Source organism: Hyla sarda, unplaced genomic scaffold, assembly GCF_029499605.1.
Source record: "Hyla sarda isolate aHylSar1 unplaced genomic scaffold, aHylSar1.hap1 scaffold_1065, whole genome shotgun sequence".
Classification (NCBI taxonomy): Eukaryota; Metazoa; Chordata; class Amphibia; order Anura; family Hylidae; genus Hyla; species Hyla sarda.
In genome coordinates this window covers 85,912-108,395 of record NW_026607684.1, presented here as the reverse complement: position 1 = coordinate 108,395, position 22,484 = coordinate 85,912, and the positions used below count along the sequence as shown (strand labels likewise).

Below are 22,484 nucleotides of genomic sequence, written 5' to 3'. Positions count from 1 at the left end.
TGAAAGTAGGCCAGAATGTCAGTCCATGTTGGAGCAGGTTTAGATACAGTCTAAAGTATAGATCTCAAAGTCTGTGCACAGAATTTAGCAAGGGCCTCGCACCTTCTGATGCATCAGGTAGGTGCACAATAGCATAGCCTAACCCTCTGTACTTTGGTCTATATTGATGCGGGACATAGACAGCCAGCTGATGACCAATCCATTAGTGCAATGGATGGCTGGAAGCATTTGTCTTTGCCTTTGCAATACCACAGAAGCAATGCATGGTCAATGTACAGCAATGACACACCTGTGTGAACAGCCAGGAGACCCCCCCCCCCCCCCATGTTATGTTACATAGTTATATAGTTAGTACGGTCGAAAAAAGACATATGTCCATCAAGTTCAACCAGGGAATTAAGGGGTAGGGGTGTGGCGCGATATTGGGGAAGGGATGAGATTTTATATTTCTTCATAAGCATTAATCTTATTTTGTCAATTAGGAACATTCAGCACCCACCCGCTATCAAGGCAGCTGCCTATCATGTCATGCCCTACCTGCAGAGGTGTGCTGGCTACTCAAATGATCCAATTAAGGAGGCCATTTAGTCAGCAGCAGCAGAAGTCCTGTGCCTGGACGCTAAAACAGCAGCCAGACACAAGCAGAAGCAGAAGCAGCAGAAGCACCACCTTTTGTTTCTTGGCTGCAGCAGCAGCAAGGCCCACAGGGCTGGCTAGCTGGCTAGCCAGCAAGCAGGTAGCAATGAAAGTAGGAATCTTTCTTTTTAACCCTGTAAGGGGGTGGTGCACTGTACCCGAAGATACTGCCATATCGGGTCAATGCATAGGGCGACGGAAGCAAGCTTCGAAATCGGCCCCCGTTCTCAAAAATCCATTTAATATATGGTCCCCAGATAGGGGACGTATCAGATATTAAACTGATAAGAACAGATACTACACTTGATCTTAGCCAAAAGGCCGAGAAGCGATAACCGTGAAAGGGGCGGGCCCAACAAGGTGCCCTTCATGGGCACTATCACTGCTTGCTGTCAGGGAGGCTGCCAGACAATTTTCCATGCACACTCTGGGCTGGGGGGCAGTCAACCACCAGTACACACAGCAGAACCTAAACCCATACCATTATTGCTAAGCAGCAAGACAGGGGCCCATTGCACTCCCACGGGGCCTTTTTAAATGCAATCCATAACCCGGATTTGCCAGGAACCCTTCTTACTCCTCCTACTTGCATGTGACACTGGGCTTAGGATCTGCATAGGAAACACACACACAAGCACACACCTACCTTTGTTGCCTGCAGATGCCTCCTTGGCTGTCCCCAAACGGTATCAAACCAACACCCACGGGAAGCTGTAAGCATAGAGGACATGCCTGCACCCCATTGGACTTACCTGTGTGGGTTAAACCCGGGTTATTTGACAACCTATGGCGGTGATGGTTCTGCTCAGGCAGAGCAGTGCTGATGCTCCTCATAAAGCTGTCGCTGCTGTGAAGGTTCTAGGTGACATCACAAATCCCTATGGTTACATACACAACAAAGCTGGGTTGTTGTTGTTTACACTCTGCAAGGCCTGTGGAAGTGAGTGACATCATAGCACTGTAGTTCTGAGGGTTCTAGATGGATGCAACAATCTCCTGTTGCTTCTATGAAGGCCATAATAGACGACATCACCAAACAGCTCCATAGTCACATACACAGCAAAGGAGAGATGTTGTTTACACCTAGTGATGTCAGTGGTATTGAGTGACATCACAGCACAGTGCTAAGGCTCCTGGGCCTGGACACAGCAGCGGCTGCAATATCTCAACGGAGAATACGTTTATATATATGTGTGTGTGTGCGCGTATATATATATATATATATGTATATATATATATATATATATATTTCTCCGCCGAAATCACTTTTAAACCCATTTCCACCTTTTTTTCCCTTCTCTTCCTCTTACTTTTTTTTCACGTTTTTTTACGTTTTTCTCCTTTTCGCCTCTTTTCTGGGCGTATTATTCTTCTTTTTCTTCTTTTTTTTCGTCTAATGCATACCCCATCAGTGCAGCAATGCTTATTCAATACCGCCAGCAGATGGAGACACTGGGGGATAATTTTCTAAGGATTTATACTGATTTTTCCTGTCTGAATTTGTCGCACAGAAAGTTGCAGGCCAAATATGTGTGACATTTCTGCGACTTTAGCTTCTAGAGCATTTTTACAACATTATACATAGGTGCTGAATACATAAAAAGCGACTGTTCAGCGACAGACAAGTCGCATCGGCTGAAAGTAGGCCAGAATGTCAGTCCATGTTGGAGCAGGTTTAGATACAGTCTAAAGTATAGATCTCAAAGTCTGTGCACAGAATTTAGCAAGGGCCTCGCACCTTCTGATGCATCAGGTAGGTGCACAATAGCATAGCCTAACCCTCTGTACTTTGGTCTATATTGATGCGGGACATAGACAGCCAGCTGATGACCAATCCATTAGTGCAATGGATGGCTGGAAGCATTTGTCTTTGCCTTTGCAATACCACAGAAGCAATGCATGGTCAATGTACAGCAATGACACACCTGTGTGAACAGCCAGGAGACCCCCCCCCCCCCCCCCCCATGTTATGTTACATAGTTACATAGTTAGTACGGTCGAAAAAAGACATATGTCCATCAAGTTCAACCAGGGAATTAAGGGGTAGGGGTGTGGCGCGATATTGGGGAAGGGATGAGATTTTATATTTCTTCATAAGCATTAATCTTATTTTGTCAATTAGGAACATTCAGCACCCACCCGCTATCAAGGCAGCTGCCTATCATGTCATGCCCTACCTGCACAGGTGTGCTGGCTACTCAAATGATCCAATTATGGAGGCCATTTAGTCAGCAGCAGCAGAAGTCCTGTGCCTGGACGCTCCAACAGCGGCCAGACACAAGCAGAAGCAGAAGCAGCAGAAGCAGCAGCAGCACCACCTTTTGTTTTTTGGCTGCAGCAGCAGCAAGGCCCACAGGGCTGGCTAGCTGGCTAGCCAGCAAGCAGGTAGCAATGAAAGTAGGAATCTTTCTTTTTAACCCTGTAAGGGGGTGGTGCACTGTACCCGAAGATACTGCCATATCGGGTCAATGCATAGGGCGACGGAAGCAAGCTTCGAAATCGGCCCCCGTTCTCAAAAATCCATTTAATATATGGTCCCCAGATAGGGGACGTATCAGATATTAAACTGATAAGAACAGATACTACACTTGATCTTAGCCAAAAGGCCGAGAAGCGATAACCGTGAAAGGGGCGGGCCCAACAAGGTGCCCTTCATGGGCACTATCACTGCTTGCTGTCAGGGAGGCTGCCAGACAATTTTCCATGCACACTCTGGGCTGGGGGGCAGTCAACCACCAGTACACACAGCAGAACCTAAACCCATACCATTATTGCTAAGCAGCAAGACAGGGGCCCATTGCACTCCCACGGGGCCTTTTTAAATGCAATCCATAACCCGGATTTGCCAGGAACCCTTCTTACTCCTCCTACTTGCATGTGACACTGGGCTTAGGATCTGCATAGGAAACACACACACAAGCACACACCTACCTTTGTTGCCTGCAGATGCCTCCTTGGCTGTCCCCAAACGGTATCAAACCAACACCCACGGGAAGCTGTAAGCATAGAGGACATGCCTGCACCCCATTGGACTTACCTGTGTGGGTTAAACCCGGGTTATTTGACAACCTATGGCGGTGATGGTTCTGCTCAGGCAGAGCAGTGCTGATGCTCCTCATAAAGCTGTCGCTGCTGTGAAGGTTCTAGGTGACATCACAAATCCCTATGGTTACATACACAACAAAGCTGGGTTGTTGTTGTTTACACTCTGCAAGGCCTGTGGAAGTGAGTGACATCATAGCACTGTAGTTCTGAGGGTTCTAGATGGATGCAACAATCTCCTGTTGCTTCTATGAAGGCCATAATAGACGACATCACCAAACAGCTCCATAGTCACATACACAGCAAAGGAGAGATGTTGTTTACACCTAGTGATGTCAGTGGTATTGAGTGACATCACAGCACAGTGCTAAGGCTCCTGGGCCTGGACACAGCAGCGGCTGCAATATCTCAACGGAGAATACGTTTATATATATGTGTGTGTGTGCGCGTATATATATATATATATATATATATATATATATATATATATATATTTCTCCGCCGAAATCACTTTTAAACCCATTTCCACCTTTTTTTCCCTTCTCTTCCTCTTACTTTTTTTTCACGTTTTTTTTACGTTTTTCTCCTTTTCGCCTCTTTTCTGGGCGTATTATTCTTCTTTTTCTTCTTTTTTTTCGTCTAATGCATACCCCATCAGTGCAGCAATGCTTATTCAATACCGCCAGCAGATGGAGACACTGGGGGATAATTTTCTAAGGATTTATACTGATTTTTCCTGTCTGAATTTGTCGCACAGAAAGTTGCAGGCCAAATATGTGTGACATTTCTGCGACTTTAGCTTCTAGAGCATTTTTACATTATACATAGGTGCTGAATACATAAAAAGCGACTGTTCAGCGACAGACAAGTCGCATCGGCTGAAAGTAGGCCAGAATGTCAGTCCATGTTGGAGCAGGTTTAGATACAGTCTAAAGTATAGATCTCAAAGTCTGTGCACAGAATTTAGCAAGGGCCTCGCACCTTCTGATGCATCAGGTAGGTGCACAATAGCATAGCCTAACCCTCTGTACTTTGGTCTATATTGATGCGGGACATAGACAGCCAGCTGATGACCAATCCATTAGTGCAATGGATGGCTGGAAGCATTTGTCTTTGCCTTTGCAATACCACAGAAGCAATGCATGGTCAATGTACAGCAATGACACACCTGTGTGAACAGCCAGGAGACCCCCCCCCCCCCATGTTATGTTACATAGTTACATAGTTAGTACGGTCGAAAAAAGACATATGTCCATCAAGTTCAACCAGGGAATTAAGGGGTAGGGGTGTGGCGCGATATTGGGGAAGGGATGAGATTTTATATTTCTTCATAAGCATTAATCTTATTTTGTCAATTAGGAACATTCAGCACCCACCCGCTATCAAGGCAGCTGCCTATCATGTCATGCCCTACCTGCACAGGTGTGCTGGCTACTCAAATGATCCAATTAAGGAGGCCATTTAGTCAGCAGCAGCAGAAGTCCTGTGCCTGGACGCTCCAACAGCGGCCAGACACAAGCAGAAGCAGAAGCAGCAGAAGCAGCAGCAGCACCACCTTTTGTTTTTTGGCTGCAGCAGCAGCAAGGCCCACAGGGCTGGCTAGCTGGCTAGCCAGCAAGCAGGTAGCAATGAAAGTAGGAATCTTTCTTTTTAACCCTGTAAGGGGGTGGTGCACTGTACCCGAAGATACTGCCATATCGGGTCAATGCATAGGGCGACGGAAGCAAGCTTCGAAATCGGCCCCCGTTCTCAAAAATCCATTTAATATATGGTCCCCAGATAGGGGACGTATCAGATATTAAACTGATAAGAACAGATACTACACTTGATCTTAGCCAAAAGGCCGAGAAGCGATAACCGTGAAAGGGGCGGGCCCAACAAGGTGCCCTTCATGGGCACTATCACTGCTTGCTGTCAGGGAGGCTGCCAGACAATTTTCCATGCACACTCTGGGCTGGGGGGCAGTCAACCACCAGTACACACAGCAGAACCTAAACCCATACCATTATTGCTAAGCAGCAAGACAGGGGCCCATTGCACTCCCACGGGGCCTTTTTAAATGCAATCCATAACCCGGATTTGCCAGGAACCCTTCTTACTCCTCCTACTTGCATGTGACACTGGGCTTAGGATCTGCATAGGAAACACACACACAAGCACACACCTACCTTTGTTGCCTGCAGATGCCTCCTTGGCTGTCCCCAAACGGTATCAAACCAACACCCACGGGAAGCTGTAAGCATAGAGGACATGCCTGCACCCCATTGGACTTACCTGTGTGGGTTAAACCCGGGTTATTTGACAACCTATGGCGGTGATGGTTCTTGCTCAGGCAGAGCAGTGCTGATGCTCCTCATAAAGCTGTCGCTGCTGTGAAGGTTCTAGGTGACATCACAAATCCCTATGGTTACATACACAACAAAGCTGGGTTGTTGTTGTTTACACTCTGCAAGGCCTGTGGAAGTGAGTGACATCATAGCACTGTAGTTCTGAGGGTTCTAGATGGATGCAACAATCTCCTGTTGCTTCTATGAAGGCCATAATAGACGACATCACCAAACAGCTCCATAGTCACATACACAGCAAAGGAGAGATGTTGTTTACACCTAGTGATGTCAGTGGTATTGAGTGACATCACAGCACAGTGCTAAGGCTCCTGGGCCTGGACACAGCAGCGGCTGCAATATCTCAACGGAGAATACGTTTATATATATGTGTGTGTGTGCGCGTATATATATATATATATATATATATATATATATATATATATATATATTCTCCGCCGAAATCACTTTTAAACCCATTTCCACCTTTTTTTCCCTTCTCTTCCTCTTACTTTTTTTTCACGTTTTTTTTACGTTTTTCTCCTTTTCGCCTCTTTTCTGGGCGTATTATTCTTCTTTTTCTTCTTTTTTTTCGTCTAATGCATACCCCATCAGTGCAGCAATGCTTATTCAATACCGCCAGCAGATGGAGACACTGGGGGATAATTTTCTAAGGATTTATACTGATTTTTCCTGTCTGAATTTGTCGCACAGAAAGTTGCAGGCCAAATATGTGTGACATTTCTGCGACTTTAGCTTCTAGAGCATTTTTACAACATTATACATAGGTGCTGAATACATAAAAAGCGACTGTTCAGCGACAGACAAGTCGCATCGGCTGAAAGTAGGCCAGAATGTCAGTCCATGTTGGAGCAGGTTTAGATACAGTCTAAAGTATAGATCTCAAAGTCTGTGCACAGAATTTAGCAAGGGCCTCGCACCTTCTGATGCATCAGGTAGGTGCACAATAGCATAGCCTAACCCTCTGTACTTTGGTCTATATTGATGCGGGACATAGACAGCCAGCTGATGACCAATCCATTAGTGCAATGGATGGCTGGAAGCATTTGTCTTTGCCTTTGCAATACCACAGAAGCAATGCATGGTCAATGTACAGCAATGACACACCTGTGTGAACAGCCAGGAGACCCCCCCCCATGTTATGTTACATAGTTACATAGTTAGTACGGTCGAAAAAAGACATATGTCCATCAAGTTCAACCAGGGAATTAAGGGGTAGGGGTGTGGCGCGATATTGGGGAAGGGATGAGATTTTATATTTCTTCATAAGCATTAATCTTATTTTGTCAATTAGGAACATTCAGCACCCACCCGCTATCAAGGCAGCTGCCTATCATGTCATGCCCTACCTGCACAGGTGTGCTGGCTACTCAAATGATCCAATTAAGGAGGCCATTTAGTCAGCAGCAGCAGAAGTCCTGTGCCTGGACGCTCCAACAGCGGCCAGACACAAGCAGAAGCAGAAGCAGCAGAAGCAGCACCACCTTTTGTTTTTTGGCTGCAGCAGCAGCAAGGCCCACAGGGCTGGCTAGCTGGCTAGCCAGCAAGCAGGTAGCAATGAAAGTAGGAATCTTTCTTTTTAACCCTGTAAGGGGGTGGTGCACTGTACCCGAAGATACTGCCATATCGGGTCAATGCATAGGGCGACGGAAGCAAGCTTCGAAATCGGCCCCCGTTCTCAAAAATCCATTTAATATATGGTCCCCAGATAGGGGACGTATCAGATATTAAACTGATAAGAACAGATACTACACTTGATCTTAGCCAAAAGGCCGAGAAGCGATAACCGTGAAAGGGGCGGGCCCAACAAGGTGCCCTTCATGGGCACTATCACTGCTTGCTGTCAGGGAGGCTGCCAGACAATTTTCCATGCACACTCTGGGCTGGGGGGCAGTCAACCACCAGTACACACAGCAGAACCTAAACCCATACCATTATTGCTAAGCAGCAAGACAGGGGCCCATTGCACTCCCACGGGGCCTTTTTAAATGCAATCCATAACCCGGATTTGCCAGGAACCCTTCTTACTCCTCCTACTTGCATGTGACACTGGGCTTAGGATCTGCATAGGAAACACACACACAAGCACACACCTACCTTTGTTGCCTGCAGATGCCTCCTTGGCTGTCCCCAAACGGTATCAAACCAACACCCACGGGAAGCTGTAAGCATAGAGGACATGCCTGCACCCCATTGGACTTACCTGTGTGGGTTAAACCCGGGTTATTTGACAACCTATGGCGGTGATGGTTCTGCTCAGGCAGAGCAGTGCTGATGCTCCTCATAAAGCTGTCGCTGCTGTGAAGGTTCTAGGTGACATCACAAATCCCTATGGTTACATACACAACAAAGCTGGGTTGTTGTTGTTTACACTCTGCAAGGCCTGTGGAAGTGAGTGACATCATAGCACTGTAGTTCTGAGGGTTCTAGATGGATGCAACAATCTCCTGTTGCTTCTATGAAGGCCATAATAGACGACATCACCAAACAGCTCCATAGTCACATACACAGCAAAGGAGAGATGTTGTTTACACCTAGTGATGTCAGTGGTATTGAGTGACATCACAGCACAGTGCTAAGGCTCCTGGGCCTGGACACAGCAGCGGCTGCAATATCTCAACGGAGAATACGTTTATATATATGTGTGTGTGTGTGCGCGTATATATATATATATATATATATATATATATATATATATATATATATTTCTCCGCCGAAATCACTTTTAAACCCATTTCCACCTTTTTTTCCCTTCTCTTCCTCTTACTTTTTTTTCACGTTTTTTTACGTTTTTCTCCTTTTCGCCTCTTTTCTGGGCGTATTATTCTTCTTTTTCTTCTTTTTTTTCGTCTAATGCATACCCCATCAGTGCAGCAATGCTTATTCAATACCGCCAGCAGATGGAGACACTGGGGGATAATTTTCTAAGGATTTATACTGATTTTTCCTGTCTGAATTTGTCGCACAGAAAGTTGCAGGCCAAATATGTGTGACATTTCTGCGACTTTAGCTTCTAGAGCATTTTTACAACATTATACATAGGTGCTGAATACATAAAAAGCGACTGTTCAGCGACAGACAAGTCGCATCGGCTGAAAGTAGGCCAGAATGTCAGTCCATGTTGGAGCAGGTTTAGATACAGTCTAAAGTATAGATCTCAAAGTCTGTGCACAGAATTTAGCAAGGGCCTCGCACCTTCTGATGCATCAGGTAGGTGCACAATAGCATAGCCTAACCCTCTGTACTTTGGTCTATATTGATGCGGGACATAGACAGCCAGCTGATGACCAATCCATTAGTGCAATGGATGGCTGGAAGAATTTGTCTTTGCCTTTGCAATACCACAGAAGCAATGCATGGTCAATGTACAGCAATGACACACCTGTGTGAACAGCCAGGAGACCCCCCCCCCCATGTTATGTTACATAGTTACATAGTTAGTACGGTCGAAAAAAGACATATGTCCATCAAGTTCAACCAGGGAATTAAGGGGTAGGGGTGTGGCGCGATATTGGGGAAGGGATGAGATTTTATATTTCTTCATAAGCATTAATCTTATTTTGTCAATTAGGAACATTCAGCACCCACCCGCTATCAAGGCAGCTGCCTATCATGTCATGCCCTACCTGCACAGGTGTGCTGGCTACTCAAATGATCCAATTAAGGAGGCCATTTAGTCAGCAGCAGCAGAAGTCCTGTGCCTGGACGCTCCAACAGCGGCCAGACACAAGCAGAAGCAGAAGCAGCAGAAGCAGCAGCAGCACCACCTTTTGTTTTTTGGCTGCAGCAGCAGCAAGGCCCACAGGGCTGGCTAGCTGGCTAGCCAGCAAGCAGGTAGCAATGAAAGTAGGAATCTTTCTTTTTAACCCTGTAAGGGGGTGGTGCACTGTACCCGAAGATACTGCCATATCGGGTCAATGCATAGGGCGACGGAAGCAAGCTTCGAAATCGGCCCCCGTTCTCAAAAATCCATTTAATATATGGTCCCCAGATAGGGGACGTATCAGATATTAAACTGATAAGAACAGATACTACACTTGATCTTAGCCAAAAGGCCGAGAAGCGATAACCGTGAAAGGGGCGGGCCCAACAAGGTGCCCTTCATGGGCACTATCACTGCTTGCTGTCAGGGAGGCTGCCAGACAATTTTCCATGCACACTCTGGGCTGGGGGGCAGTCAACCACCAGTACACACAGCAGAACCTAAACCCATACCATTATTGCTAAGCAGCAAGACAGGGGCCCATTGCACTCCCACGGGGCCTTTTTAAATGCAATCCATAACCCGGATTTGCCAGGAACCCTTCTTACTCCTCCTACTTGCATGTGACACTGGGCTTAGGATCTGCATAGGAAACACACACACAAGCACACACCTACCTTTGTTGCCTGCAGATGCCTCCTTGGCTGTCCCCAAACGGTATCAAACCAACACCCACGGGAAGCTGTAAGCATAGAGGACATGCCTGCACCCCATTGGACTTACCTGTGTGGGTTAAACCCGGGTTATTTGACAACCTATGGCGGTGATGGTTCTGCTCAGGCAGAGCAGTGCTGATGCTCCTCATAAAGCTGTCGCTGCTGTGAAGGTTCTAGGTGACATCACAAATCCCTATGGTTACATACACAACAAAGCTGGGTTGTTGTTGTTTACACTCTGCAAGGCCTGTGGAAGTGAGTGACATCATAGCACTGTAGTTCTGAGGGTTCTAGATGGATGCAACAATCTCCTGTTGCTTCTATGAAGGCCATAATAGACGACATCACCAAACAGCTCCATAGTCACATACACAGCAAAGGAGAGATGTTGTTTACACCTAGTGATGTCAGTGGTATTGAGTGACATCACAGCACAGTGCTAAGGCTCCTGGGCCTGGACACAGCAGCGGCTGCAATATCTCAACGGAGAATACGTTTATATATATGTGTGTGTGTGCGCGTATATATATATATATATATGTATATATATATATATATATATATATATATATATATATATATTTCTCCGCCGAAATCACTTTTAAACCCATTTCCACCTTTTTTTCCCTTCTCTTCCTCTTACTTTTTTTTCACGTTTTTTTACGTTTTTCTCCTTTTCGCCTCTTTTCTGGGCGTATTATTCTTCTTTTTCTTCTTTTTTTTCGTCTAATGCATACCCCATCAGTGCAGCAATGCTTATTCAATACCGCCAGCAGATGGAGACACTGGGGGATAATTTTCTAAGGATTTATACTGATTTTTCCTGTCTGAATTTGTCGCACAGAAAGTTGCAGGCCAAATATGTGTGACATTTCTGCGACTTTAGCTTCTAGAGCATTTTTACAACATTATACATAGGTGCTGAATACATAAAAAGCGACTGTTCAGCGACAGACAAGTCGCATCGGCTGAAAGTAGGCCAGAATGTCAGTCCATGTTGGAGCAGGTTTAGATACAGTCTAAAGTATAGATCTCAAAGTCTGTGCACAGAATTTAGCAAGGGCCTCGCACCTTCTGATGCATCAGGTAGGTGCACAATAGCATAGCCTAACCCTCTGTACTTTGGTCTATATTGATGCGGGACATAGACAGCCAGCTGATGACCAATCCATTAGTGCAATGGATGGCTGGAAGCATTTGTCTTTGCCTTTGCAATACCACAGAAGCAATGCATGGTCAATGTACAGCAATGACACACCTGTGTGAACAGCCAGGAGACCCCCCCCCCCCCCCATGTTATGTTACATAGTTATATAGTTAGTACGGTCGAAAAAAGACATATGTCCATCAAGTTCAACCAGGGAATTAAGGGGTAGGGGTGTGGCGCGATATTGGGGAAGGGATGAGATTTTATATTTCTTCATAAGCATTAATCTTATTTTGTCAATTAGGAACATTCAGCACCCACCCGCTATCAAGGCAGCTGCCTATCATGTCATGCCCTACCTGCACAGGTGTGCTGGCTACTCAAATGATCCAATTAAGGAGGCCATTTAGTCAGCAGCAGCAGAAGTCCTGTGCCTGGACGATCCAACAGCAGCCAGACACAAGCAGAAGCAGAAGCAGCAGAAGCACCACCTTTTGTTTCTTGGCTGCAGCAGCAGCAAGGCCCACAGGGCTGGCTAGCTGGCTAGCCAGCAAGCAGGTAGCAATGAAAGTAGGAATCTTTCTTTTTAACCCTGTAAGGGGGTGGTGCACTGTACCCGAAGATACTGCCATATCGGGTCAATGCATAGGGCGACGGAAGCAAGCTTCGAAATCGGCCCCCGTTCTCAAAAATCCATTTAATATATGGTCCCCAGATAGGGGACGTATCAGATATTAAACTGATAAGAACAGATACTACACTTGATCTTAGCCAAAAGGCCGAGAAGCGATAACCGTGAAAGGGGCGGGCCCAACAAGGTGCCCTTCATGGGCACTATCACTGCTTGCTGTCAGGGAGGCTGCCAGACAATTTTCCATGCACACTCTGGGCTGGGGGGCAGTCAACCACCAGTACACACAGCAGAACCTAAACCCATACCATTATTGCTAAGCAGCAAGACAGGGGCCCATTGCACTCCCACGGGGCCTTTTTAAATGCAATCCATAACCCGGATTTGCCAGGAACCCTTCTTACTCCTCCTACTTGCATGTGACACTGGGCTTAGGATCTGCATAGGAAACACACACACAAGCACACACCTACCTTTGTTGCCTGCAGATGCCTCCTTGGCTGTCCCCAAACGGTATCAAACCAACACCCACGGGAAGCTGTAAGCATAGAGGACATGCCTGCACCCCATTGGACTTACCTGTGTGGGTTAAACCCGGGTTATTTGACAACCTATGGCGGTGATGGTTCTGCTCAGGCAGAGCAGTGCTGATGCTCCTCATAAAGCTGTCGCTGCTGTGAAGGTTCTAGGTGACATCACAAATCCCTATGGTTACATACACAACAAAGCTGGGTTGTTGTTGTTTACACTCTGCAAGGCCTGTGGAAGTGAGTGACATCATAGCACTGTAGTTCTGAGGGTTCTAGATGGATGCAACAATCTCCTGTTGCTTCTATGAAGGCCATAATAGACGACATCACCAAACAGCTCCATAGTCACATACACAGCAAAGGAGAGATGTTGTTTACACCTAGTGATGTCAGTGGCATTGAGTGACATCACAGCACAGTGCTAAGGCTCCTGGGCCTGGACACAGCAGCGGCTGCAATATCTCAACGGAGAATACGTTTATATATATGTGTGTGTGTGCGCGTATATATATATATATATATATATATATATATATATATATATTTCTCCGCCGAAATCACTTTTAAACCCATTTCCACCTTTTTTTCCCTTCTCTTCCTCTTACTTTTTTTTCAAGTTTTTTTACGTTTTTCTCCTTTTCGCCTCTTTTCTGGGCGTATTATTCTTCTTTTTCTTCTTTTTTTTCGTCTAATGCATACCCCATCAGTGCAGCAATGCTTATTCAATACCGCCAGCAGATGGAGACACTGGGGGATAATTTTCTAAGGATTTATACTGATTTTTCCTGTCTGAATTTGTCGCACAGAAAGTTGCAGGCCAAATATGTGTGACATTTCTGCGACTTTAGCTTCTAGAGCATTTTTACAACATTATACATAGGTGCTGAATACATAAAAAGCGACTGTTCAGCGACAGACAAGTCGCATCGGCTGAAAGTAGGCCAGAATGTCAGTCCATGTTGGAGCAGGTTTAGATACAGTCTAAAGTATAGATCTCAAAGTCTGTGCACAGAATTTAGCAAGGGCCTCGCACCTTCTGATGCATCAGGTAGGTGCACAATAGCATAGCCTAACCCTCTGTACTTTGGTCTATATTGATGCGGGACATAGACAGCCAGCTGATGACCAATCCATTAGTGCAATGGATGGCTGGAAGCATTTGTCTTTGCCTTTGCAATACCACAGAAGCAATGCATGGTCAATGTACAGCAATGACACACCTGTGTGAACAGCCAGGAGACCCCCCCCCCCCCCCCCCCCCCCATGTTATGTTACATAGTTACATAGTTAGTACGGTCGAAAAAAGACATATGTCCATCAAGTTCAACCAGGGAATTAAGGGGTAGGGGTGTGGCGCGATATTGGGGAAGGGATGAGATTTTATATTTCTTCATAAGCATTAATCTTATTTTGTCAATTAGGAACATTCAGCACCCACCCGCTATCAAGGCAGCTGCCTATCATGTCATGCCCTACCTGCACAGGTGTGCTGGCTACTCAAATGATCCAATTAAGGAGGCCATTTAGTCAGCAGCAGCAGAAGTCCTGTGCCTGGACGCTCCAACAGCGGCCAGACACAAGCAGAAGCAGAAGCAGCAGAAGCAGCAGCAGCACCACCTTTTGTTTTTTGGCTGCAGCAGCAGCAAGGCCCACAGGGCTGGCTAGCTGGCTAGCCAGCAAGCAGGTAGCAATGAAAGTAGGAATCTTTCTTTTTAACCCTGTAAGGGGGTGGTGCACTGTACCCGAAGATACTGCCATATCGGGTCAATGCATAGGGCGACGGAAGCAAGCTTCGAAATCGGCCCCCGTTCTCAAAAATCCATTTAATATATGGTCCCCAGATAGGGGACGTATCAGATATTAAACTGATAAGAACAGATTTAAAAAGTACATTTAAACGCATGTTAAGAACATAAAACCACTGTTTTTCCATTTTTGCCTTCTTCTTACCTGCTTTGATAAAAAAAAATCTGATTTTAGATTTGGTGCCCTCCACCAGTGCAGCATAGGCTCGTGGGGTTTTCTTTGTGATTGCCAGCATTGGTAGGTCCGCACAAACTCCTCTTTTATCTCAGGGTCCTCTAGGAGTGTGGTGTTTAATCTCCAGAGGCCCCTTTTTGCTTTTTGCTCCCCCTCTAGCTCCAGGCCCACCAAGAGGAGCTTATGATCAGAGAAGATATTTTGCTCGAGCGTGCATTTCAGGGGTTTAAAAGCTCTAGAGGAAAAAATAAAATCGATTCTGGAGCTCACTCTTCCATTGGACCATGTGGCGCCCGGGTCCTCCGGCAAGAGATCCTTCCAGCAATCTTTCAAATTAAAATCATCAATAAAATTTTTAAGCAGGTAAGAAGTGCGGTCTTTACGATTAATATCCCCACCCTGCGGTGTTCCCCATCACGTATGCAGTTAAAATCACCTCCCACCAGCAGGGGGGAAGACCCAACACAAAACAGTGGTAAAATTTCAAATAGTTCTGCCCGCTCCTGTTTATCAGGAGGGGCATACACATTTAAAACACAAATTAAAAGTCCATTAAAATATAGATGAATTAAAAGAGCTCTGCCAGGCACAATCTCAGTTACTGTATGAATAGAAAAGGACTGGCCTCGGCAGAGCAGCCCAACACCCACAGAACGACAGTCATTTGCACCGGACCATATGGATGGGCCCAGCTTCCAGTCTTCTTTTAAGTCTTTATAGTCCATTTTACTAGAGATTCCACATTCTTGTAGCAGGCAAAGGTCAAAGTCACATGTCTCTAGATAAGAAAATAAAGCAGCCCTGCGATCAGGGCTCTTTAAGGACCTCACATTGAGTGAGGCAATTTTTACAGGGATAGGCATAGTTTATGGAGAGTCCGTGCTTGGAGAATCAAAGTCAATAATAAGCTGCGTACCGTCATCCCCCGCCTGCGGGGTCATCAGCTCCTTGATGTTCTGAGGGTCGGAGCTTGAGATCGATGATGCCCCGACCCTGAGCTCGCTCTCGTCCGAACTACGGCACGCCGCTTTCCTTTGAATGTCTTCCTCTTCTTCTTCTCTTTGTCTTTTAAATGTCACACTGCTGTCCATATCCTCTGTGTTGCTCTCACTCGATGTAATCTCTGGCCCCCGGCTGATGGATCTGCGTCTTCTTTCATCTTTTGACGACTGGAACTGCTGCACAGGGGCCTGTGAGGCCTCTTTTCCGGAACCTTTGCCGCTACCTTGGGAAGTTTTCATCGCTTGTTCCCCAGCAAGCGTTGCTGAGGACTGTTGCTCCAACTTCCCCATCGATCGACGATGGCCAGTTTTACCCACCGGGTCCACTGCTGGCGGGGCAGCAAACCCTGGTTTGGCGCCACTTGTCTTCTTGGCCCTGTCCTGTATAGGCGGAGTAACAGGACCGGGCTCAGACCTGGCCACCTGGCTCCCCTTCCGGCGGGCTTTCACCGGGGCCTCTTCGTCCGGAGCAGGGCGACCCTGGGCCAAGCCAGTACCTGGCTTATGTTGCAATTTTGGGTCCACCTCTGCCCCCACCGAGGCCCGTCGGCTGCCACCCGCCACAGGTGAGCCCCCTTCAGAAGTTTTGGCGGGCTCTTGAGCCAGGTAGGAAGTCGATCGACGTCTTTCAATTTCCCGGGCAGTAAACTCGATCACCCGCCCGGGCTTCGTGGAATCCCCATGGCCTCCCCCTAGCACTACCACCGGTGGGCCCCCCGATGGAGCACCAGAGGTCTTGGGCCTGGACCCATCAGTACCTGCCATCTGGGGTTTGGGCATCTTAAAAAAGGACGTCTTTTGTCCTGTCCCCTCTTTGGGTGGGCCCAGCCTTGACCCACCCATCGTAGTTTTTGCTTTATGGGGACAGGAATTAAAATCGTGATTTTCCTCTCCGCAGAGGTTGCACCTTATCGTATGGCTACATCTTGAGGCTATGTGACCTTCTTGGCCACACCTATTGCAGCGAATCACACGCTCCGCAGGTCTCCTGGGTGTGGCCAAACCTCAAGCAATTTCGGCAATACATAGGCATTTGAGGATAGAACAGGAAGCCCCGAACTCTCCCGATGGCAAAATTTGGGGGCGGATGGCAAAGACCCCCAATACCACCGGGATCCTTACGGAGCTTGACCCAGAACTTCCTCTTGCCGTTCCAGAACCGCACGGAGTTCAAGATTTTGTTTGCGAATCGCACCTCTTCGCAGTATCGTCAAAGAAAAGTGGCTATATCCTCCGTGGTCACATGAGGGCTGTGCATAGCCACCACCAACGGTATATGTTCCTCACCATAGAGGAACTGGAACGAAAGACCGTCGAGTCGATCGTCCCTCTGGTCCGCACCAGACAAGGTTGCATAGATGTTATCGCAACACGCCGTGGCCGTGAAGGTGACGGTATACAGGCCACGGCTTTCCTGGTCATTTAGACACAGGATGTCCTCCCTATTGAGGCGGAAGTAGTCAAGAAGAATCACCTCCGCAATGAAGCGGAGGTTCTTCAACTGACGATGGCTCTCCGACACCTCTATGCGGATGGTATTTCGCATCGACATTTCCCCAGAGGGGAAAGCCCAGGAGAACGGCATCTTCCACACCCAGGGACTAAGCCCCTTCCCCAATAGCAGCAGGGGCTCGGAATCCCGCTATAAAAGCGGAACCCTTACCCAAGGCAGAGGTCGGGGGTACCCTAGGTGCTTCCGAAGCTACAGGTAACGCTCAACGTACCGAAAATGCCTTCTGAGACACAAGGTCCCAGAGACAGGGGGATCGCAATCCGTTGTCTGTGGACTAAGCCCGCTCCCCAATAGCAGCAAGGGGGTGAAGTCCCTCCGTAAGGAGAGACAATCCCCCAAGGCCGAGAAGCGGGGTACCACAGACACCTTCCGACCAGACCAAATGCAGATACTACACTTGATCTTAGCCAAAAGGCCGAGAAGCGATAACCGTGAAAGGGGCGGGCCCAACAAGGTGCCCTTCATGGGCACTATCACTGCTTGCTGTCAGGGAGGCTGCCAGACAATTTTCCATGCACACTCTGGGCTGGGGGGCAGTCAACCACCAGTACACACAGCAGAACCTAAACCCATACCATTATTGCTAAGCAGCAAGACAGGGGCCCATTGCACTCCCACGGGGCCTTTTTAAATGCAATCCATAACCCGGATTTGCCAGGAACCCTTCTTACTCCTCCTACTTGCATGTGACACTGGGCTTAGGATCTGCATAGGAAACACACACACAAGCACACACCTACCTTTGTTGCCTGCAGATGCCTCCTTGGCTGTCCCCAAACGGTATCAAACCAACACCCACGGGAAGCTGTAAGCATAGAGGACATGCCTGCACCCCATTGGACTTACCTGTGTGGGTTAAACCCGGGTTATTTGACAACCTATGGCGGTGATGGTTCTGCTCAGGCAGAGCAGTGCTGATGCTCCTCATAAAGCTGTCGCTGCTGTGAAGGTTCTAGGTGACATCACAAATCCCTATGGTTACATACACAACAAAGCTGGGTTGTTGTTGTTTACACTCTGCAAGGCCTGTGGAAGTGAGTGACATCATAGCACTGTAGTTCTGAGGGTTCTAGATGGATGCAACAATCTCCTGTTGCTTCTATGAAGGCCATAATAGACGACATCACCAAACAGCTCCATAGTCACATACACAGCAAAGGAGAGATGTTGTTTACACCTAGTGATGTCAGTGGTATTGAGTGACATCACAGCACAGTGCTAAGGCTCCTGGGCCTGGACACAGCAGCGGCTGCAATATCTCAACGGAGAATACATTTATATATATGTGTGTGTGTGCGCGTATATATATATATATATATATATATATATATATATATATATATATTTCTCCGCCGAAATCACTTTTAAACCCATTTCCACCTTTTTTTCCCTTCTCTTCCTCTTACTTTTTTTTCACGTTTTTTTACGTTTTTCTCCTTTTCGCCTCTTTTCTGGGCGTATTATTCTTCTTTTTCTTCTTTTTTTTCGTCTAATGCATACCCCATCAGTGCAGCAATGCTTATTCAATACCGCCAGCAGATGGAGACACTGGGGGATAATTTTCTAAGGATTTATACTGATTTTTCCTGTCTGAATTTGTCGCACAGAAAGTTGCAGGCCAAATATGTGTGACATTTCTGCGACTTTAGCTTCTAGAGCATTTTTACAACATTATACATAGGTGCTGAATACATAAAAAGCGACTGTTCAGCGACAGACAAGTCGCATCGGCTGAAAGTAGGCCAGAATGTCAGTCCATGTTGGAGCAGGTTTAGATACAGTCTAAAGTATAGATCTCAAAGTCTGTGCACAGAATTTAGCAAGGGCCTCGCACCTTCTGATGCATCAGGTAGGTGCACAATAGCATAGCCTAACCCTCTGTACTTTGGTCTATATTGATGCGGGACATAGACAGCCAGCTGATGACCAATCCATTAGTGCAATGGATGGCTGGAAGCATTTGTCTTTGCCTTTGCAATACCACAGAAGCAATGCATGGTCAATGTACAGCAATGACACACCTGTGTGAACAACCAGGAGACCCCCCCCCCCCCATGTTATGTTACATAGTTACATAGTTAGTACGGTCGAAAAAAGACATATGTCCATCAAGTTCAACCAGGGAATTAAGGGGTAGGGGTGTGGCGCGATATTGGGGAAGGGATGAGATTTTATATTTCTTCATAAGCATTAATCTTATTTTGTCAATTAGGAACATTCAGCACCCACCCGCTATCAAGGCAGCTGCCTATCATGTCATGCCCTACCTGCACAGGTGTGCTGGCTACTCAAATGATCCAATTAAGGAGGCCATTTAGTCAGCAGCAGCAGAAGTCCTGTGCCTGGACGCTCCAACAGCGGCCAGACACAAGCAGAAGCAGAAGCAGCAGAAGCAGCAGCAGCAGCAGCACCACCTTTTGTTTTTTGGCTGCAGCAGCAGCAAGGCCCACAGGGCTGGCTAGCTGGCTAGCCAGCAAGCAGGTAGCAATGAAAGTAGGAATCTTTCTTTTTAACCCTGTAAGGGGGTGGTGCACTGTACCCGAAGATACTGCCATATCGGGTCAATGCATAGGGCGACGGAAGCAAGCTTCGAAATCGGCCCCCGTTCTCAAAAATCCATTTAATATATGGTCCCCAGATAGGGGACGTATCAGATATTAAACTGATAAGAACAGATACTACACTTGATCTTAGCCAAAAGGCCGAGAAGCGATAACCGTGAAAGGGGCGGGCCCAACAAGGTGCCCTTCATGGGCACTATCACTGCTTGCTGTCAGGGAGGCTGCCAGACAATTTTCCATTCACACTCTGGGCTGGGGGGCAGTCAACCACCAGTACACACAGCAGAACCTAAACCCATACCATTATTGCTAAGCAGCAAGACAGGGGCCCATTGCACTCCCACGGGGCCTTTTTAAATGCAATCCATAACCCGGATTTGCCAGGAACCCTTCTTACTCCTCCTACTTGCATGTGACACTGGGCTTAGGATCTGCATAGGAAACACACACACAAGCACACACCTACCTTTGTTGCCTGCAGATGCCTCCTTGGCTGTCCCCAAACGGTATCAAACCAACACCCACGGGAAGCTGTAAGCATAGAGGACATGCCTGCACCCCATTGGACTTACCTGTGTGGGTTAAACCCGGGATATTTGACAACCTATGGCGGTGATGGTTCTGCTCAGGCAGAGCAGTGCTGATGCTCCTCATAAAGCTGTCGCTGCTGTGAAGGTTCTAGGTGACATCACAAATCCCTATGGTTACATACACAACAAAGCTGGGTTGTTGTTGTTTACACTCTGCAAGGCCTGTGGAAGTGAGTGACATCATAGCACTGTAGTTCTGAGGGTTCTAGATGGATGCAACAATCTCCTGTTGCTTCTATGAAGGCCATAATAGACGACATCACCAAACAGCTCCATAGTCACATACACAGCAAAGGAGAGATGTTGTTTACACCTAGTGATGTCAGTGGTATTGAGTGACATCACAGCACAGTGCTAAGGCTCCTGGGCCTGGACACAGCAGCGGCTGCAATATCTCAACGGAGAATACGTTTATATATATGTGTGTGTGTGCGCGTATATATATATATATATATATATATATATATATATATATATATATTTCTCCGCCAAAATCACTTTTAAACCCATTTCCACCTTTTTTTCCCTTCTCTTCCTCTTACTTTTTTTTCACGTTTTTTTACGTTTTTCTCCTTTTCGCCTCTTTTCTGGGCGTATTATTCTTCTTTTTCTTCTTTTTTTTCGTCTAATGCATACCCCATCAGTGCAGCAATGCTTATTCAATACCGCCAGCAGATGGAGACACTGGGGAATAATTTTCTAAGGATTTATACTGATTTTTCCTGTCTGAATTTGTCGCACAGAAAGTTGCAGGCCAAATATGTGTGACATTTCTGCGACTTTAGCTTCTAGAGCATTTTTACATTATACATAGGTGCTGAATACATAAAAAGCGACTGTTCAGCGACAGACAAGTCGCATCGGCTGAAAGTAGGCCAGAATGTCAGTCCATGTTGGAGCAGGTTTAGATACAGTCTAAAGTATAGATCTCAAAGTCTGTGCACAGAATTTAGCAAGGGCCTCGCACCTTCTGATGCATCAGGTAGGTGCACAATAGCATAGCCTAACCCTCTGTACTTTGGTCTATATTGATGCGGGACATAGACAGCCAGCTGATGACCAATCCATTAGTGCAATGGATGGCTGGAAGCATTTGTCTTTGCCTTTGCAATACCACAGAAGCAATGCATCGTCAATGTACAGCAATGACACACCTGTGTGAACAGCCAGGAGACCCCCCCCCCCCCCCATGTTATGTTACATAGTTACATAGTTAGTACGGTCGAAAAAAGACATATGTCCATCAAGTTCAACCAGGGAATTAAGGGGTAGGGGTGTGGCGCGATATTGGGGAAGGGATGAGATTTTATATTTCTTCATAAGCATTAATCTTATTTTGTCAATTAGGAACATTCAGCACCCACCCGCTATCAAGGCAGCTGCCTATCATGTCATGCCCTACCTGCACAGGTGTGCTGGCTACTCAAATGATCCAATTAAGGAGGCCATTTAGTCAGCAGCAGCAGAAGTCCTGTGCCTGGACGCTCCAACAGCGGCCAGACACAAGCAGAAGCAGCAGAAGCAGCAGCAGCACCACCTTTTGTTTTTTGGCTGCAGCAGCAGCAAGGCCCACAGGGCTGGCTAGCTGGCTAGCCAGCAAGCAGGTAGCAATGAAAGTAGGAATCTTTCTTTTTAACCCTGTAAGGGGGTGGTGCACTGTACCCGAAGATACTGCCATATCGGGTCAATGCATAGGGCGACGGAAGCAAGCTTCGAAATCGGCCCCCGTTCTCAAAAATCCATTTAATATATGGTCCCCAGATAGGGGACGTATCAGATATTAAACTGATAAGAACAGATACTACACTTGATCTTAGCCAAAAGGCCGAGAAGCGATAACCGTGAAAGGGGCGGGCCCAACAAGGTGCCCTTCATGGGCACTATCACTGCTTGCTGTCAGGGAGGCTGCCAGACAATTTTCCATGCACACTCTGGGCTGGGGGGCAGTCAACCACCAGTACACACAGCAGAACCTAAACCCATACCATTATTGCTAAGCAGCAAGACAGGGGCCCATTGCACTCCCACGGGGCCTTTTTAAATGCAATCCATAACCCGGATTTGCCAGGAACCCTTCTTACTCCTCCTA

At 46.9% G+C, this 22,484-nt stretch overlaps 9 non-coding genes and 1 pseudogene across 9 annotated transcripts; all 10 read right to left on the bottom strand.

Moving 5' to 3' along the window:
• Positions 1-778: 778 nt before the first annotated feature.
• LOC130299907 (U2 spliceosomal RNA) lies at positions 779-969 on the bottom strand. Its single transcript, XR_008850936.1, has one exon. It is a non-coding gene; the product is annotated as a U2 spliceosomal RNA (small nuclear RNA).
• A 2,094-nt stretch (positions 970-3,063) lies between these two features.
• LOC130299906 (U2 spliceosomal RNA) lies at positions 3,064-3,254 on the bottom strand. Its single transcript, XR_008850935.1, has one exon. It is a non-coding gene; the product is annotated as a U2 spliceosomal RNA (small nuclear RNA).
• A 2,088-nt stretch (positions 3,255-5,342) lies between these two features.
• LOC130299905 (U2 spliceosomal RNA) lies at positions 5,343-5,533 on the bottom strand. Its single transcript, XR_008850934.1, has one exon. It is a non-coding gene; the product is annotated as a U2 spliceosomal RNA (small nuclear RNA).
• Positions 5,534-7,616: 2,083 nt separating this feature from the next.
• On the bottom strand, positions 7,617-7,807 carry LOC130299904 (U2 spliceosomal RNA). Its single transcript, XR_008850933.1, has one exon. It is a non-coding gene; the product is annotated as a U2 spliceosomal RNA (small nuclear RNA).
• A 2,092-nt stretch (positions 7,808-9,899) lies between these two features.
• On the bottom strand, positions 9,900-10,090 carry LOC130299903 (U2 spliceosomal RNA). The gene has a single exon (XR_008850932.1). It is a non-coding gene; the product is annotated as a U2 spliceosomal RNA (small nuclear RNA).
• A 2,099-nt stretch (positions 10,091-12,189) lies between these two features.
• LOC130299902 (U2 spliceosomal RNA) lies at positions 12,190-12,380 on the bottom strand. Its single transcript, XR_008850931.1, has one exon. It is a non-coding gene; the product is annotated as a U2 spliceosomal RNA (small nuclear RNA).
• Positions 12,381-14,476: 2,096 nt separating this feature from the next.
• On the bottom strand, positions 14,477-14,666 carry LOC130299918 (U2 spliceosomal RNA). The gene has a single exon (XR_008850946.1). It is a non-coding gene; the product is annotated as a U2 spliceosomal RNA (small nuclear RNA).
• Positions 14,667-17,453: 2,787 nt separating this feature from the next.
• On the bottom strand, positions 17,454-17,671 carry LOC130299923 (U2 spliceosomal RNA; annotated as a pseudogene).
• Positions 17,672-19,767: 2,096 nt separating this feature from the next.
• LOC130299901 (U2 spliceosomal RNA) lies at positions 19,768-19,958 on the bottom strand. The gene has a single exon (XR_008850930.1). It is a non-coding gene; the product is annotated as a U2 spliceosomal RNA (small nuclear RNA).
• Positions 19,959-22,041: 2,083 nt separating this feature from the next.
• On the bottom strand, positions 22,042-22,232 carry LOC130299900 (U2 spliceosomal RNA). Its single transcript, XR_008850929.1, has one exon. It is a non-coding gene; the product is annotated as a U2 spliceosomal RNA (small nuclear RNA).
• Positions 22,233-22,484: the final 252 nt, after the last annotated feature.